The 20,138-nt window shown below is 48.3% G+C and overlaps 1 protein-coding gene across 9 annotated transcripts in view; it reads right to left on the bottom strand.

The window, feature by feature from the left end:
* MGMT (O-6-methylguanine-DNA methyltransferase) overlaps positions 1–20,138 on the bottom strand; it is a 277,222-nt gene that overhangs the window by 16,986 nt on the left and 240,098 nt on the right. The gene's annotated exons all lie outside the window — the stretch shown is intronic.

Genomic DNA, 20,138 nt, shown 5'->3' with positions numbered 1-20,138 from the left:
TTAGATCTAAATCTAACTGTATACAAGATCTTTATGCTGAAAACTACAAAATGCTGATATATTGATAATATTATAAAAGAAAACCTAAATAATTTGAGAGACATACCATGTTCATGGATAGAAGTCTCAATATTACAAAGCTTTCAATTCTCCAAAAACTGAACCATTGATTTATTTCCATTCCAGTCAAAATCCCAGGGGTATTTTTTGAAGATACAGACAAGATGATTCTAAAACTTACGTGGAAAGGCAAAGGAACTTGAACAGTCAAAACATTTGAAAAAGACAAAAGGAAAAAAAGGCTGAGAAATCACACCAGCAGGTTTTAAGACGTACTATTATGCTGTTATAGATCAAGATAATGTGAAATTTATAAAGGGATAAACACAGAGACTTTCAAAGGAGACTAACATACAATATCCAAATGGTTTATGACAAAGTTGCAAAAGCATTTCAATGGAAAAAGGATATTACTTTCAAAAAGTGGTGATGGAAAACTTGATATCTAGATGCAAAACACTGAACTCTGACCTAAATCTCATACCTTTAAAAAATTAATTTAAAATAAATCATTTATTTAAATAAAACTTTCAACTAAAAAAGAAAATTTTAGAGTAGAGGAGAAAACCTTTGTGACCCAAAGTTAGGCAAACAGTTCTCAGATGTTTCATCAAAACCACAATCCATAAATTAAAAAGTAAACTGGACTTCATCAAATGAAAACAAAACAAAACAAAACTGGTCTGTAAAAGTCAGTGTTAACAGATACAAGACAGGTTGGAGCCTGGGAGAAAATATTTGGAAATATATCCAATAAAGGACTTATATTCAGCATATATACAAAAATATTTAAATTCAACAGTAAGAAAACAAACAACCTAATTTAAAAAGATGGGCAAAAGACTTGAATTGACAATTCATCAGAGGAGGATATAGTTTGGTAAATAAGCACATGAAAAGATGTTCAACATAACTGTTAGAGAAATGCAAATTAAAATCAGGATGAGATAGCGTTCCACATCTATTAGAATGGCTATAACAACACATGAAGGTAACACCTATACTGTGGAATACAGCAATTAAGAGGAATAAACTACAGATACATACAACAATTTGGATGAATCTCAGAGGTATTAAACTAGTCACAGAAACCAGGCTCAAAAGATAAATGCCGTCTGAGCCCACTTCTATGACGTTCTCAGTGCCGCGAGCCGTGGTGACAGCACAGAGCGGAGCCTGCCGAACGTCGGGGAGGCAGCTGTGACTGCAAACGGGCAGCAGCGGGGCGTTTAGGGCGATGGAACTCGTGTGTCCTGCTTATGATGGTAGCTACAGAAATCCACACATGTATTAAAATCCATAGCACTGTAAACCACAAAATTCAGTTTTACATTTCTGAAAAGACAAGATCGAAGGAAACACATTTTCTACACGCCTTTTCTTTTACCAAAGAAGAGTTTTCTCCTCAAAGGTCAAGATATCTACTTAAACTGGAGTCTAGGTCACATTCTCTGCCAAGTCTTTCTCCTCTACAAGTTCGCCCTCAACATTAATAATACAGTCATCATGGTGGGCCCTCCACTCAACACAGCTCAGAGCAAGGGCTGCCTGAGGGGTCTGCACCTCAACAGACAGCTCTGGGGCTGACCCAGAGGAGGCATCCAGTGAGCGTCCACGGGATGAATGGAGGAGTAGGCCTGGTCTCCCCTGAGTCCGCCTGAGGGTGGCTAGTGCTGGCGGGAAACAAGCAGCACCGTTGACCCCGAGAGCAACCTTAAGCTGCCAAGCCCGACTAGGGTGACAGAGCAGCTGCCAGAGGCAGGCACAGCCCCCGGCCGAGAGCGAGCGGCTGGACTCGGGCATGGATGAGGATGAGAATAGCCGGGCAGAGGGGCACTGTGGCCCCACCAGCTCTCAGACACGCTCAAGATGAACAGCTGCTGCTGCAGCAGCCTTCGCCCCAGCCTTCCCACAGGGAAACGGTCAGTGTCCAGCACAGCGAGGGCACGAGGGGGCCTGGCACCACTCCCTGCAGGCAGAGCGTCAGCAGCCCAGCCGAGGGCCTCTGGAGGGACCAGAGCAGGTCACCCTGCTGCTAACTGGGCTCGGCCAGGGCCGCACACACCTAGGGGCCTCTGTGTCTTACAAACATGAAGGAGTCCCCTGATGCTGGCCCTCCAGAGCACCAGCCTCACCTCTATCAGCCACAGCTGCTTCTGACATCAGGACTGGATAACTTGTAAATACTCTCTTGCCTTCCATGTGCTGTAATACATGTATATTTCATTTCAAATGAAATATAACACTGCTTAAGGGAAAATAACTGCATTTATTTCAGTTATTTTCAGTAGTCATGTATGGATTGAGAGTTGGGACTGTAAAGAAAGCTGAGCACCGAAGAATTGATGCTTTTGAACTGTGGTGTTGGAGAAGACTCTTGAGAGTCCCTTGGACTGCAAGGGGATACAAGCAGTCCATCCTAAAGGAAATCAGTCCTGAATATTCATTAGAAGGACTGATGCTGAAGCTTCAACTCCAATATTTTGGCCACCTGATGCGAAGAGCTGACTCATTTGAAAGACCTTGATGCTGGGAAAGACTGAGGGCAGGAGAAGGGGACGACAGAGCATGAGATGGTTGGATGGCATCACTGACTCGATGGACACTGGTTTGGGTGGACTCCGGCAGCTGGTGATGGACAGGGAGGCCTGGCATGCTGCGGTTCATGGGGTTGCAGAGAGTCAGACACGACTGAGCGACTGGACTGAACTGAACTGATTCAGTTATGTCAGCTATGACCTCTACAATACTATGAGCAGCAGAGAAAAAAACAAGGAATAAAAAAGCTTATAGGTCACCTCAAAGGTTCAGGAATCAACATGGTATTTTCATTTCAGCACACGCCTAACCAAGTCAGACTACATGAACTAAATACACCTACTTGAGAGTGTCAGCCTGGTGCACGGGGGTAGGGGGTGTGTGAGTGTTCTGCTGGGGGACGGCACACACCGTGAAGCCTGTGACAGTCTGCTGTGGAATTGGGAGTGGGGTCTGGAGGGACACAGTGCCAGGGACAAAGATACACCTCTGCCAACCAGTATCTCTGGGCTGGACTGGTCAGGACGGGGAGACACTCCATCTGGAAAACCCAAGGGATGTTCCCGGCTTGTGAAGAGGGCTGCCTCGTGGTGGCCGTGGGGGACAGCCCAAAGCCAGCCTTTCTCTCTAACATGACAAACACAGGCTGCAGAAAACTGTTGCGTTGGATGGTGGGCAGCAACACGAGCAGGGAGACAGGAGGGAAATGCTGGAGCACAGCTGCTGAGGGTCTGGTCTTCCAAGAGTGGGCATATGTCTCCTGGAAGGAGTGGGGGTGCTTCAGATGGAAGTGACCCCCAGTGGGAAACTGGGGCAGGCAGTTGATGTGCTCTCCTTGCCCTTCACTTACTCCTCCTGCAAGCACCTGACCTGGGGCTCCCTTTTCCAGGTGAGCGAATGGGGCACGGGACTCTGCAGTCCCAAGCACTGCTGAGAGCCCAGATTACAGGCGTGGAGGGAGATTCTGTCCTGTGGGTGAGCCTGGAGTAACTGTCTAGCTAAGGGCGGGCCTACTGAAACCGTGCGCAAAGGCAGTCAGAGCCTGTGGTCTGCCGGTGCTCAAGGGAAAAGGAGCCTGGCTCACCTGGAGGGAGCACAGCACCTGTGCCACACCAGGAACACAGAAAAAAAATCAGGAACACAACACAAATTTTATGATGCCTTAGAGAGACAACAGGGGCGTCCCAGGTGGCACAAGTGGTAAAGAACCTCCTGCCAATGCAGGAGCCATAAGAGACACGGGTTCAGTCCCTGGGTTGGGAAGATCCCCTGCAGGAGGGCATGGCAACCCACTCCAGTACCCTTGCCTGGAGAATCCCATGGACAGAGGAGCCTGGCGGGCTACAGTCCACGGGGTCGCAAAGAGTTGGACAAGACTGAAGCGACTGAGCACGCATGCATAGAGTCAATGGGCAACTTTCTGGAACAATAAACAGTTTTTACTTTTAGAACAGTGGTGCTCACAGTCCAGTCTGGGGAGCTTCGGGGTCCCAGAGACCCAGTTAGGGGGACTGTGAGGTGAACACTATTTTCATAGTAACACTGAGGTGCTATTTGCCTTTTAAATTTTCATTCTCCCACAAGTACATAGAAGTTTCCCATAAGCGACATGATGTGTGATAAACAGATTAAATGCAGGAGCAGCTATGAGAATCCACCTGTCTTCCATTAAGGCAAGATTAAAGCGACTGGCAGAAGTGCAGAGCAGTGCCGCTCTTCTGTGTGTTTTGGTTTTGGAAAATAGAGTTATTTTCACATGAATATATCATTTTTGATAATATGCAGTGAATTTATTATTATTACTTTAGAATAAATTAATACACTAAAAAACTCTCAGGTTTAATTTTCAACATGGTTAATGTACATAAATGCTGATAATCCAAAGCTCTCTGGGGTCCTCAGGAGTTCCGAGGAGGACAGAGGGGTCCAGAGGACAGACGACCTCCATAAAGGGTTAGGGCGGCCCCTCCCTGTCCACGCCTGGCCAGAGGAGCAGGGCTCGCTGGCCCGGAGCGCACCAGAACACAGTCTCCGAGCTCATCTCGCAGGCGGATTGGCCTGTATCAGCCCTCAGAAACGAGCCTCAGCCTCACCCGCTGCGGGGAGACGGCGTTCTCACCTGGCGAGGCCGGCGCAGGTGAGGTGGGCTCAACAGCCTCGCGGCTGCACCTGGCCGTATTGTATTTGTATTCACCTTCCCAATAATTAGAGCTCCCGAAACTTATTTAACAAAAGAATTATGCCTAAGACTTAAAGCTCAAACTTAAGGAAGCCTACAGAGAAATGATTAAACTGTGAATGTCCTGGTATGAATGTGAATAATTATACATTAACACCCTTTACCATTCAAGTAATTGTCATTCAGCTCAAACCTGGATAACTGACTTTTGAACAGGTGTTAGCAGTTTCTGAGCACTATAGGAAATACATAGAAAGGCTGTTAAAAAAAAAAAAAGGAAGAAGGGAGAGGGAGGGAAGGGGCTGACGTGTTGCTGAGGGTCCCTGTGAAAAAGGCGTGGCCATCAAGCCTGAGCCTCTGGTCCTACTTTCCCTTCGACCCCCAGCCCCGAGCACCTCCTTTCCAAGCGTGCTGCCTCTCCCCACGCCCATCTCAGGGCCTTTCTTTCTCATGTTCCCCTCAGAAATACTCTAGACTTCCTCAGTTCGTCGCCTGAACCAGCCTGGCCCATGGGAGCCAGGGCTCCCCCCGGGCACAACCTTGTCATCCCAACAACAGAGAGGTGGGTGATCAGATTTAAGATGACACAGCGCTTTCCAACGCGGGTGTCCCTGTGCGCCCACGGTGGCGATGAGAGGCCTCCCTCGAACCTCGCCTTCTTTTCGTGGTTTCAGTCCAGCTGCATTAAAGGGACCAGTTGCTAGTGAATTTCAGATCCCCACCATTTCAGGCTACACGCCCCACCGGTCTATAAAACCACGTCAGCGTAGGTACACTGTATCCCACCCCTCTCCAACCCAGCTCCACAACAACCGTGCATTCCTTCAGAAGCTTTCGAAGCCTCCTGCTAGCCCTCCATAGCATCCAGCTGCATCAACAGATACCTTGCAGCTCCTGCAAGTCTAAAAGGGAGCGTCTTCCTGAACTGGGGCACAGCCCCACCACCCTGGGCCCAGCGTGAGAGGCTCCAGTTGGTGTCATGTGACTGGGAACATCAGCAAATCTAAAGCAGGGGTGTGGGGCGGTGAGTCTGAAAGATCCCCACCCATGTGGCTTCTTGAGCTTGTCTAAAACAGCCCTGAGGTCTGTTAAATAATTTTAGCTAACTTTTGATGACCAACCCAACAGAAAGAAGCTAAGCCCTTAATTTCTTAATGAATTATTCTTTACCGTGGGACAGGGATTATGCCATGGAGAAGGCATATCATTACTGACAGAGCTGTCAGAAGGACAGGCAAAAGGAAAACTGGCAAGCTTTAATTTCTCTGCAGAGAAATGAGGGGCTCTTTGGGGATTAATCTCAGTATCAACATTGAGCCTTTGCCGCAGGGCAGCTGAAGAATTCAAAAGAAGTTGTGACTGAATTCTGAGTGATGGAATCCAGCTCCAATTGTGCAGCTGACTTTGGTTTCTCACCTATTCAAATGAGGACGAGGCCGGGCAGGTGTGGGTGGAGAGGGTACTGTGCGCCCTCGACGGGTGGGCGGCAGGGAAGGTGGGAGAAGGGCCTCCCAGGGCACCCCTCCGTGAACATGCAGGAAGTTCCCCTGGGGGGCAGGGAGGCAGAGGACTTCACCACTGCTGCCCAGCCAGGGGGTCCTGGTCCCTTCCTCTCCTTTCGGGGACCAGGGCTGAGAGCCAAGAGGGGCTGCTATGGGCAGGCGGCAAGCCCATAAGGTCACGCTACAGTCCTCCAGCACTTTATACTTCCCTGAAAGGGCAGTCCTTGCCCCTTTACAAAGGCCTGAGGACATGGTCCCCCTGTTCTGAGCAGGTGAGAGACCAAAGCAGGATAAGCCCCCCCCGTCTCCCAACCATGGGTTTTTCTGCAAAGTGTGAGGCCTCAGGTCCTCCCCACATGACCTCTCCAAAGGGCTGCCTGAGTGTCTTCATGCCACAGCAGGTGGCTTCCCTCAGAAGAAGTGACCCAAGAGCGCCCTTCCCAGCCTTGGGAGCCTCACCATCACTCCTGCCGTATCCTGTGGGCCCCTCGGGGCCAGCCTGGCTCAGCCGGGGCAAGAACAAGAGCATGGGCACCAGAGGCAAGGGCCACCAAGGGACATGCTGCAGAGCCATCCCATGTCTGTGTTCCAGATAGGACCACAGAATTGCAGAATTTAGCAGGGAGCCCTGGGCGGATCAAAAGCCATGCCTGCAGTATGACTTTGTTAACTGACTATGGTAACAAGGTGGCATATCACAACAATTCTAAAGTCAGCCACGATCTCCCAAATTCTCAAAGTGAACACCAGTTATCTCAGGCTGGGAAACTGGACTCTAAACACAGGAACAAAATCTACAGTCATAGAAAGCACCTCCCTACATATTCTCCCACGTCCCACGATCCCCTTAAACATGACTTTGCTCCCCTTCAAATTCAGCATCTGAATTCTGAGTCTTTTCATTTATGAAGCAGGGGTGAGGCAAGGAGAGTTTTTCACTTGCACCAGCAGAGACAAAATTAAAAACGTTTGACCTTGAATTTGCAATATCAGGTGTGCACCTTACCACTTAAAACTTTAAAAAGTGGTTGAGTCCCATACACTATCAGGGGCTCAAATTCTTCCAGATGTTTCTGTGAAAAAATGCTGATAACTCAGACTCTGTAGAGTGGTCAACGAATGATGGCCAACTTCAAACCAGGTCCTGTTCCACAGCAGCAGGCAGCGACCGGAGTCCCCTGCCCCTGGCTGTCCGCGGCCACACACCAAGACTACCCCGCAGACAAAGGGCTCCCTGGCGCTGGAGAAGCTCTCTCTGCAAAGGCTGCCCAGCCTGCTGGGCCAACACCACACTCAGGAGAAGGCGGGGAAATCACACAGCGGCTTTCAGGTCTAGGAACACTGCTTGTTTGACACTCAGACTCACGAGCCTCCAACATCAGTGGCAGACTGGGGAAATATTAATTGATTAAATGAAGTCCTCTGTAATTAGATCACTTGCCTCAGTCATTCAACCCATGGCTACTGACAGAATATACATGTAGCAAGTATTCTCTTTTACTCCAGGACTTCGCAATTCATTTAATTAACGATGTATTTTACTTTTGATAAAGTCTATTTCATTGTTATTTTCTATCATGAATTTGTATTTCAGGATTGTGAACATTTTTTAGTAACATGTTCTCCGTGTTTTCTTCTAAATAAAAGCTTCAGAGTTTCCGTTTTATGCTACGTACACGATACATCTCAAATTAATTTTCATGTACGGTGTGAACTAGGGGTCACGGCAACTTCGCGTGAGTGTGTGTGTGTGAGAGAGGCCCAGTTGTTCAAGCACTATTTGTTGAAAGGATTTACTGTCCCTATCCATCTGTTTGGAGTCTTTCTCAAGGATGCAATGGCTGTACAAGTGTGGATCTCGAGTACGTTCTGTTGCTCTAAGTACTGAGGCTTAAGCCGGTGCCACGGCGTCTTGACTACAGATGATCTGTCTTTAAGTCTTGAAATCAGGTAATGTAAGTCCTACAATTTTATTCTTTTTCATGGCTGCTTTAGATATTCCAGCCTCTTTGCATTTTCATATAAATTTAGAATCAGCTGGGAACTTAAAGGACTCATGGGACTCAACTCAGAGAACAGTTCACAGAGAACTAACCTCTTGGCAATACTGGCTTCTCCAACGACCAAGGTCTGTGCATGACTTTGCGGTTGTTGTTCAGTCACTAAGTCGTGTTCGACTCTTTGCAACCCCATGGACTGTGTTCCGCCAGGCTCCTCTGTTCTCCACTACTCCTGGAGTTTGCTCAAATTTGCTCTAATTCCTGTCCACTGAGTCAGTTTCCTTAGGTCCTCTTTAATTTCTCTCAATCATGCGTTATATTGTCCAGTGGAGAGGTCTCCATTCTTTTTACTAAAGCTAATCTTAAATATACTTTGGATACTACTTGAAAACTCAAGTGTTTTAAATTTAATTTTATTACATAAAAATCAATTAATTCTTATATATTAAAACTATATCCTCAATCTTGTTAGATTTACCTGTTAATTTTAATAGATATTCAAAATTCTATGAGATATTCTATGTACATGACTGCTGTTGTTGAGTCGATAAATTGTGTTTTGTGACCTTATGGACTGTAGCCCACCAGGCTCCTCTGTCCATTGAATTTCCTAGGCAAGAAGACTGAAGTGGATTGCCATTTCCTTCTCCAGGGTATCTTCCTGACCCAGGAACTGAACCCACGTCTCCTGGATTGGCAGGCAGGTTCTTAACTACTGAGCCACCAAGGAAGCCCACATAAATGATTATATAAACTGAAAACAGACAGTGTACTTATTTCTAACATGTATGCTTTTGTTTTTCTTACATTTTTGCACAGAACTCTGTCCTTTGAAATTATGTTTACTGTAGAAAATATATAATGAGTCTGTTTTTTTTTAATCCAGCCTTTTTTATCTATGTTTATCTATGCCTTTTTATTTGAACCTTAGCACCATTTCCATTTAAAGTACCTGATCACTCTGTCTGGACTTGAGTCTATCTAGTACCAACTTGCTATTGGTCCCAGCTGTTTTCTGTTCTCCTTTCCCTGTTTTTTCTGCCTTCTTTTAGATTACTTTAAAAATTAGCTATTTTACCTTCTATACTGACCTATGAACTACTCATTTTGGTTTTATTTTTTAGTAGCATTGTAGGATTTGTAATATGCTTCTTTAATTTATAAAACCCTTCTTTCAATTAATACGATACTTGCTCACCATAATCTAAGAACTGATAGCAGAATATTTCCATTTCCCTAGTCCAACCTTTTGTTATTTACTTCTATATTATAAAACACCAAACTTATTATTTATATGCTGAACAGTTGATCATTTTTTACTGAAAATCAATAAACAGGAACTTCCCCCCCTTAACTCTCCCATGTACTTCCGTTTCCAGTGCTGTCGACTCTCCTTGGAATCGTTCCATCTCGGTTCCCAGTGGCCCCACGCCAATCTCGTGTGGTTCCCCCCACACCGAATGGCACTCCTCACATACAACAGCATTCTCCAACCAACTTTGCGGGAGTTCTGTGTAGCTCCCCTTTCTCCAGGACTCCGCCCATCCCTCCGGCCACCTGGACACACGGACTAAAGCGCTTGTAGCGTCGGTAGTTTAAAAGGCAAAGAACGAGGAGAACCCCAATGCCTAGTGACAGAGGACAGGAAAAAATTACAGCATGCCCAGAAGATGAGGTTCTCTATATTCGTCATAATTAGCAAACTATCTCTGTAGGGTTTAAAACAGATGAGTTTCACAGAAACGCTGAATGAAAGAAGCAAGTCACAGTACTATTTCATCCATATAAAAAGTGCAAACCATGGAGCTGGGCTGGGGAGGCCGACGTGGCTGGGAGGACACACGGGACTGAGCGGTGCTGGCCGTGCTCCACCCTCAACCCGGGTGTGCACAGATGCGTCTTCCCTCTCTTGTTTATGCATTACAAATCCTTAATGAACATGCTTTTGTCCGATGTGGCTATTTCATAAAAAAAAAAAAGAAAATACCAACCTGTCAATAACGCACTCAATAGTTATTCTTAAACTCTTGAAACTGCTCCTTTCCCTCATATGATAAAAAATGATTCAAAAGGAATTTATTTATGTAATTTTCTTGCTTTCCCCCTGAAATTTAACTGTTAAAACAAGAGAGGGAAGATGACAATATTTCCAAGCATCTGGATTCTGAGCTCGTGGAGCCCTGACCATGCGTTTCAAAGGAGCCATTACCACTCCCACCCCAGCCCCTCCTCCCCATGGCCTGGGTAATATTTTTTCATAGCAATTATATCACTCCCTGATGGTCTAGGGATATGTATGAGTGTATATATACTAGTACATGCTTATAAACACATACATGCTGCTGCAGCTAAGTCACTTCAGTCGTGTCTGACTCTGTGCGACCCCAGAGACAGCAGCCCACCAGGCTCCCCCGTCCCTGGGATTCTCCAGGCAAGAACACTGGAGTGGGTTGCCATTTCCTTCTCCAAAGCATGAAAGTGAAAAGTGAAAGTGAAGTTGCTCAGTCGTGTCTGACTCCCAGCAACCCCATGGACTGAAGCTTACCAGGCTCCTCCATATTACTACTAAAATACAAGCTCATAAGGCCCAGAATTTCATTTAGTTTGTAAGTTCCAAGAGCCAAAAAGAGGGCTTTGCTTACAGCTCAATAAATAATTGCTGACTGACTGATCAATTGAACTCCCTTCTCCATGGTCTGGCCTAGGGCTCTGCCAGAGATCGGCACCTGTGTCCCCACTGACCAGTGGAGGATGGGCTGACAGGGAGGCCTGGAGTCCTCCCCTTGCAACTCACCTTCACTTTGAAGAGGGCGACAACTATCTAAGTCTGGGGAAGGCATTCAATAAATACGTTAAACGGAATGACATCTGACCCTGAAGCATGTAAGAAAGGAACCACTGTCAAGAATCACTCGAGGGCCATGTCCAGGCAGCAGGAAGTGGTCGTCCTGAGGCTTCCCACGCTTCCTTCCACACGCTCTTGGGGAGGAAAGGGCCACGGCACGCTCAGTCCAGGGTGGCGGGCCGAGCAGCCACCAGAGGACCTGCCACACGAGCTGGGGAGAGAGCATGGCGGGGCCAGGTGGGGGTGGCGTGGGCCTGGCTCCACCCGCAGAGCCACGTGGCGCTGGGCTGCTCGGGAATGGGACCCTGGCTGCTGCTTCCGTCTGGAGCCAAGCTCTGCTCTTGAGCAAGCGCTGGGTGCCGGCAGCCTTGGTCGTCCAAGGGAGCAGGGCTCCTGGATTCGAAATGCACTGCTCTACCTGGGTCAGAGCCCAGAGCTCCCCCAGCATGTGCAGCAGGTGGAGCAGAAGAGCCTGGTCATGGAGACCACGCACATGCTGGGAAGGATCAGACGTCTGTGCCTGAGAAGCAAGGTATCATCTCAGAGGCCCAACCACGGGCAGCTGCCCCGCCCTCAGGGGCTCTGCGGGGCAGTCAGAGGGTGGTGGGATACTCTTCCCAACTCTCCAGGGGTATCCCTCTGGCTCTCCCTGGCTCCAGGCCTGCCGACCACCAGCCTCCACACTGACAGCACAGCTTCTATTAATGCTACTGGGACCATGGATGACATTGAAATGCTTTAGGTTCAACCCAGATACACCAGACCTCTAATGAAACCTTAAACACAAGTCCTGTATTCTAGAAAAGGAAACACATCAGGTGAAGAGTTGGGGTCCCTGGCCAGGTGCGAACACCAAGAGACCTTGGGAGCTGTGTGCAGGTCCAAGACGCAGGCTGTGACGAACATCAAAAGGTGTTAATGGTTTCAATATTTATCTGCTGCAGGGAAGCACTCTAAAAAGGAGACAGAAAAAAAAAATTCTGCTAATGGCTGTGTCTTTGCCATTAAAATGAAAAGCTTAATGCATCTTATAATCAGAGGACAATTTGCAAATCATTAAGAGAAATGTAAAATTCCATTAAAATACAAATCAAGAGACTCTCCCTGGACTAATAATCTTTTTGATATTATTTTGCATTTCACTATTTCTGTTCCAATACCCAGGCCCCACAAATGATCGGTTTCTGAACATGCTCTTTACCACAGCCTACTTCTTTAACGAGAAACCGAGAGAAGGGCAATCTGCTATTCAGAGCAGGTGCTAATGAAGAATTCCATATATTCTGAAATTTAATTAAAACCCCAAAGATTTCAAATTAGATGCAATTTGAAATGCCTGGGGCAGAAATACATGCACTTGCGTGGCGAGGGCGCCACACTGGAAGTTGATACCGTAATTGGTCTTGATGTATTTTTGTGTTGCCGGGCTGAAGCACAGAACTCATAACCATATAAAAATTCTCTGTAGATTACCTGCTCATTGAAAATGCCATCACTCAGGTAGTTCTCTACTAAATTACCATGCTACTAAAATGCACAAAGTGATTCGGAGAGTAGAGTGGCACAGCTGGCCGACGCTGCCAATGAGTTATGCATGCGTCAACGCAGCCTTTTTTCTTAGTAAAATATGCTCAGTTGAATATTAAAATATAATTGGCATTCAACCTAAGTAGCTTAAACCATTTTGTTATCTTCTTTTAAACCGATTTGGCTCCTCCACAGTTATTTTCAAGGATGCGATTCACAAACTAATGATACCATCATATTCTGCGAGATTTGTGCTGTTTTACATTTGTCATAAATAGGTGCAGTTTCTACAGCCTGCTAGGGATGGTCTTTAATATTAGCTGCTCTTGAACATCAAAGGCCCAATTCTTGAGGAAAAAAGGGGGGGACGTGCCATTTATATTGGTTCTTGCATATTTTATTCTACAAAGAGGAAGAGATGCGGACGCACTGAGAAAAGCACACGTCCTGGCCAAGTGGCGAGCCCTGGGTCTCCCTCCCTCCCTCCCTGGCTCGGAGGACTGGCTCAAAGGGCGGGCCGCTGCTGGACCTCGTGGCCCTGCCCAGGGCGGCTGTGTTTTTAGAAAGAGCAGACAGTGTCCCCTGCCCCTAAATCCGGGGTGGTCCTTTACACAATGTGCCTGTGCCACGGTAAACACGGCGCAGGAAGAGAGAGGGAGGAGGAGCTGCTGTCGCCACAGAGAGTCTGCACAGGGTGACGCTGGCTGAGGGCAGGGCTCAGCAGGGCTGCTGCTTCTCGGCGCTTCTTAGAAGGCAGGAAATATCTGAATGTAGCTCGGGACATGCAGACGAGCTAAACACACTTCTTCTGCTAGTTCATTCTTCAGTTTCAGAAGCACTTTGTTACATGGCCTTAAAACTTCACACAATGCCCTGGCAACTGAGCCTCAGAAGGTCTGTCCTGCCTGGAGAGTCCCACCCCTCAAGGTCGTGAAAGCCACATCTCAGAGAGAGATGGTTCTTTTCCAGGAGATACCTTACTTTTACATTCGGACACTGGAAACATGACCTTCAAAATGGGACCTGTACGCTCATAAATCCTATACTCTGAGTCATCTCGGTTGGTTGGACAACATCACTGCCTCAACGGACATGAATCTGAGCAATCTCCGGGAGCTGGTGATGGACAGGGAGGCCTGGCCTGCTGCAATCCATGGGGTCGCAAGGAGTGGGACACGATTCAGTGACTGAAATGACCTGAGTCATCTTGAACATAAGGGTTGCAAGTAAACCTGAGGGAGAGAGCGTTTAAATTAAGTAACAGTTTTTACACTTTTGGATCCTGCAAACAGCCAGACGGCATTACAGCCATTGGTTTTGTATCAATTCTCGTACGTTTGACGTTGGTAACTTACAGTCCAGTTTTAGATAGTGCTTTTCTAAAACACCATTTTCCCTATAAACCCAGGTATTAGAAATGATTCTATTTATTATTGCTAGCGTGATATCAAAATACGTTAATGTTGCCTGTAAATGTGACCAGACACTATGACGACAAAACACTAAACATTCTCTTGGAAGGACACGTAAGGAAAAGTCGGTCTGTCATGCTAAAATATAGGCTTGTTAGACGATTCTTATTTTTTAAAGCTCATTTCAAATGAAAATGATTGAAGAAAGTGACAGTGTAACTCACTTCTCCCAGCAGAAAGAAACTTGGTTCTCTATTCCTTTTTTCGAGGTGAAACACACCCAAGTGCAACACAGGCCCTGCAGGTGATGCCTTTCTAAACGTGTGAGTGTGAGTAGGCGACTCATTTTTAATGGGAACCTTCACTGGTAGGATGTTTAATTACTATGCCAGAGATAAGTCATACTTCAATGTTAATATTTTCTCATAAAAGCAGTATTTGTAATAACTTCAATTTCAAGTACTATTTATTTGTAATAGAGACCTCATTGTATCCTACAAGGTTTGAAAGTAGCTGACTTTCAAACCAACTTTCTGGTTATCTTTGAGCTTGGTTAAATTATACTGTGTGACCCTGTAGCCTTGAGTGAAGGCATTCTCAAGTATTCAATTTTTTTTTGCCTGATTTATGGAAACCTTAGGGAAAGTGGATCTGACCACCTCTTAGATTTAGGAGGAAACTTCCCCTGAGCTAGGCCTCTCAGGAGCCCTTGGTAATTACTGCTTAGTCAGAGGGCTCTTTGCGCAGGGACCCCAGGCGCTCATGAGGAGCCCAGCAGGCTGCGGGGGTACCCGAGCCAGCACAGAAGGGGCTTGGTCAGAGGATGCGGAACGCTCCTGCTGAAGGGCACGGGCTTCCCTGAGCTGGCCTGGCCAGCCTCACAGGGTCCATAGTCTTAAACGATGCTCCTTCTGCCTCGGCTGGGAGCCCCCAACCCAGGACACAGAATTCTGGGGATCTTCTGCTCCACTGAGGGGCTGGAAGTGATGCAATATTCCAACAAGCGTGGGGGCCAGGCAGGCAGGAGAGGATGGCCCGCTGGGGAGGGTACTCCCTCTGGCCTACGAGTCAGCTGCAGGCTCTCCTGAAGGCTGGACGGAGGGCCTCCCAGAAAACGCAGGGCTCTCCTCTGAGCAGGGAGGGGTCCCTGGGGTTAAGGGAGCCGGGAGCATCACAGCAAACACGCTGATGAGGAAGGCTCCCCACCTCTGCACTCCAGGACTCCCCCTACACCCATACCCCCTTCACTGAGCCCCGCCCTGCTTTATTCAGACACTTCCACTTCTTTTTTCCCAGGGCCCTGAACCACAACAACGTGCTGGGTGTTACTTTCCACGAAAGAGGGGATGGGCTGCTCCTGGCGGCGACCTCTGGTCTCGATCCGAGACCTCAGACCCCCTTCCCAGCACCCTGAGCCCCGCGGCTGGCCGCCTGCTCCTGGGCTAGACCTCAGACCCCCTTCCCAGCACCCTGAGCCCCGCGGCTGGCCGCCTGCTCCTGGGCTAGACCTCAGACCCCCTTCCCAGCACCCTGAGCTCCACGGCTGGCCGCCTGCTCCTGGGCTTTTCACGTGGTCTATTCCATTTCACCTTTGCCAGCCTCAGATGGTGAAGGCCGCAGACCCGAATTTCCAAGTCTGTTAGCCCTGAAAGCGCTCAGCAGCTCGAGGGTTGAGAGAAGTACATTCTCAGCAGCTGTTTCCTTCCCACCAAGGTGCAAGTGTTCACTTGTTCTAATCAACAGATGGGCCTTGGAAGGAGCCCCACCAGGTAACATCTCAGGAAGGTCAACAATTGTTAGAAGCCTTCATTTAGAATATAGGAGAACAGTGATGGCTACCAACCAGAACCTGTAAAGCATCTCCTATTTTAGCTATTTTCTCTTTAAATCGGTAATTCTTTTTTTTTTTTAATTCAGGGAAAATATCAGTACAAGCGTCCCGTGAGCACAAAGCTGCATCTTGCCATGGCTCCGAAAGAGAAACGGAGAGCAGCCTCCTTTCCCCACCACACACCCTCTGAGGGTGCCCTGGGCGGGCCCCAGGGTGAGGGAGTGACAGCGCGCCACAGCAGGCCCCGTGACCCCGAACGGAAGGGGCTCAGGGGGCCACACGCAGGACACGGTGGGGAAAGCAGGCCCGGGGACCCTGAATGGAGGCGGCTCAGGGGACCACACGCAGGACACTGCAGGGAAACGAACTCATTCTCCCCAAAAGGGCCTTACCCCTGACAGACGGGTAGGGTTCTTAAAGACCATTCTGAAACAGGGTTCACAAGAGACATAGAAGTACAAGAATCCTTTTAGAGGCTTGGTAGCAGAAGTTGCAAAGAAACTTCCCTCTAGCCAGCAGGTTTAAAAAATGCAGATCTTACTACTGTCATGCAACTGGATTTCATGGCTACAAGCTAATAGCTGTGACGAAGGAATTATTAAACTGTTAAATATTTCATTTAAAAAGGAACATTGCAGACACTTTAAAAAGAAAACTCAGAATTCATCTGTTGAAAACTGTCTTCTGTGAGACGGAACAGGGTGGAAGGCTGAACGCTCCCCGCATTCCCTGGGAGCAGCTTCTTGTGGCATCCGTCCAGAGCACTGCCAGGCCCTGCCCAGCAAGGGGACTCGGGGCGCCCAGGAAGGCCACCTCCAGCCCGGCAGAAGAAGCACACGGTGCCAGGGCAGTGGGCCTGCCTCCACCTGCCCGGCCACGCCTGCCAGGAGGGCCTCTGGGGCAGAGGGAAGAGAGCGCTGCGCACGTCCGAGTCTGACAGCAGTCTTCGCTTTCCCAGCCTGCTCTTCTCAACGCCCTGTGGAGCCCTGCTTGGCACAGTGCTTCTTTGGTCATTCCGGCTGCTTCTGCCACTGATCGCTAAGGCCACAGGTATTAAGAGGTATACTACACCAAGAAGCTAACATTTTTATGTGTCAATATTAAGAAGTGAGGGAGTATTCAGAGAAACTAAGTTAAAATGGTATTTTATTATGAAAGAAACAGTTAGATTTATTTCAGGAATAATAGCTTCATTAAAAACTGTTTCTTGAAGAAACATGAATTCAAAATAAACAAACCTGACCTCTGTAAGAGGTTTACAGGGAGGACCCGACCGCCCTAAAAATGCCTTGCTGAGTTACAAGGCAGCTAGCTCATTAGCAAAACACGAAAACAAATCCCTTTCACAAAACTCAGAAAACAAAACATTCATTTCTGTTTTTGAAGTTACATTAGTAAAACCATAATCCTACGAGGACTTAGAACACTTCTTACTCGCACTTGCCTCTCATTTTCGTTCCTTCATCAGCATCACAAACCTCACTGAACTGCCTCCCTTTCTGAGAGAAACCCCACCTGAGGTGGCCCACGGGCAAGGCAGCTGCCTAGGCCTCCCCCAGACTTCTGGTCAGGAGGATGGCCTAGCAGTTCCTTAGTAGAAGTACCCAGATAATCAATTTGTTACTAATCAGACTTCAGAAATGCTCCAAGGTAAGAAGATGCAGGACGTTAAATTTCCAATATGTGTCTTAGCCTACAAAAATGGTAATCCAGAAGGAAAAACACCAATACAGTATACTAACACATATATATGGAATTTAGAAAGATGGTAACAATAACCCGGTGCACCAGACAGCAAAAGAGACACTGATGTATAGAACAGTCTTATGGACTCTGTGGGAGAGGGAGAGGGTGGGAAGATTTGGGAGAATGACATTGAAACATATAAAATATCATATAAGAAACGAGTCGCCAGTCCAGGTTTGATGCACGATACTGGATGCTTGGGGCTGGTGCACTGGGACGACCCAGAGGGATGGTATGGGGAGGGAGGAGGGAGGAAGGTTCAGGATGGGGAACACGTGTATACCTGTGGTGGATTCATTTTGATATTTGGCAAAACACAATTATGTAAAGTATAAAAATAAAATAAAAAAAAATGGTAATTCTAATAGGCCCTGTTTTGTGACCAGTCTTACCAAAAAAAAAAAAAAACCAAACCAGATGGTGAGCATCACCCTCATGTCAGCCGAGGAGTCTGAGAGGTGAGGTGGTGGTCCTGCCCGAGCAGGGGGGCCCAGGCAGCCAGCACAGCCAGTGCAGGGCCTCCAGGCTTGCAGGCTGGGCCGTGTGAGTCCTGGGGAGGTGCGGGACTCCAGCAGGAACTCCGTCACTGCTGCACTTCTAACCAAGCCGAGACAGGCAGGTCTGGTCTACATGTCTACATCTCAGAGGAACGGGGTGAAAGGTGACGCCCAAAGGATGCTCAATGTGCTCACAACCTCAGAGGCACGAAGACAAAATTTGTCAAGAAGCATTTCTTCCAGATAAACACACCTGCTCCTCCGACTGCAAAGGTTTCTCTTCCTGGTGGACCCCACAGCCATCAGGAGCTCTGGGGGTGCTGGAGCGCCCTCCCCGCATGGGCCTTCCCCTCTCACCCCAGTTCACCGGCTCCAAGACAGAGGAAGAGAGCAAAGCCAACCTTCCCTGAGCAGCAAGGGTGTCAGCACACCTGGGGTTAGTGCCAATTAACTCCGTGTTAGCAATCACATTACAACCACCCACCACCTCCCTTCTTAAACTGTAAAAATCCCCACACCTGGTCCTCGCCTGGGAGAAGTGATTGAGCTAAATTAGAAAAACCTGGCTGGCACAGGCTGCGGTGTGGGAAATCCTGGCCTGGGGGCTAGCACTGTCTGTCAGCAGGCGGCCTGGCCTCGGGGACCCTCCTGCCCCCACCCCAAATTCCAGCTGGAGGGGACCTGGCCCCAGTCACAAGTGTCCCCCAGCACTGCAGACCTGGTCCAACGGGGGTGGGCTACGGGGTGACTGTAGTCTTCATCCTTCCCAGTGCCTGCTTCCAGCTCGCCCTGGTTGCCCAGACCTACCATGACCATGACCCGCGGGAGAAGATGGCCACGCTCAGGCCCGGAGCCGGGAAGGGGGGTGGCAGGGCGCGTGTGGCCAGTTCCCACTCTCTTCGAGCTCTGAGGACAGGACTTCAGGGTTTTACAAGCTCACCCTCTGCTGACACCCTCATTATATTATACAGATACTTCCTGCCCTGTGTCATAATGTCTCTGCTCTGAAACATTCTAAACCTTAAACTTGAGCTCACTTATTTGACACGTGTAAGGACAAGGAAAGGTATTTGGCCAATCTGCTTCTGCTCCTGGTGGCAGAGCAGTAAATGGCAGTAGTGAACAGAAGAGCTCGCTGCTCCAGGATCCCCAAGCCTCTGCTTTAACGACAAACCCACATGTGAGTCCTCAAACTGCACAGCACAGGATCCCCAAGCCTCTGCTTTAAAGGCAAACCCACATGTGAGTCCTCAAACTGCACAGCACAGGATCCCCAAGCCTCTGCTTTAAAGACAAACCCACATTTGAGGTCCTCAAACTGCACAGCACAGGATTCCCAAGCCTCTGCTTTAAAGACAAACCCACATGTGAGTCCTTAAACTGCACAGCAGGACCCCCGCCCTGCACCTGGTGTGCGTGAGGCACACAGGAGCGTCAGGCACACCCTCGACCCGGCCGGCGACGTGCGAGGCTAGTTCCGGTTCCGAGCAGGTGGTGAGTGCCAGGCAGCAGTGGCCAAACTCAGCCACAGCGCCACCTCGGCCCGGGGGGGCCCCAACCTCGGGACGATGGAAGGCCCTGGACCTGAGCGTGGCGTGCGGCAAAGGCCTACCCAGCTCTCAATGGAGTCTTGTCCTGGAGACACGCCCACTGGACACAGCCCCACATGACGCTCAGGGGCTGATGCGTTCATGCTCAGCTTCAGTTCATTGTGGGCAAAGACCCCCAGGGTCCGACCTGGTCACTCCCCTGACCTTGCTGGTCAACTCAGGTATTAGCTCAACTTGCCTGAGCTTCTCTACCTGCTGTCCCTGAAAGCTCTGCTCCACCTTCAGTTGTGCTGAAAACTAGGGCAGCAGTTAGAATACAAATTCCACTTTGAAATTCAAGATTGCTTTAAATTCACCTCATCTAAAATCTCATGGTAATTTTTTTTTCGTAAGTGTATACACATGTGTGCATCTATACACATGTGTCTCTATGTACCTGTTGCTGTTGTTC

This window comes from Bos grunniens, chromosome 26, assembly GCF_055505025.1.
Source record: "Bos grunniens cultivar Pamir isolate PY7600 chromosome 26, Bosgru_T2T1.0, whole genome shotgun sequence".
NCBI lineage: Eukaryota > Metazoa > Chordata > Mammalia > Artiodactyla > Bovidae > Bos > Bos grunniens.
This window is presented reverse-complemented; position numbering and strand designations above follow the sequence as displayed.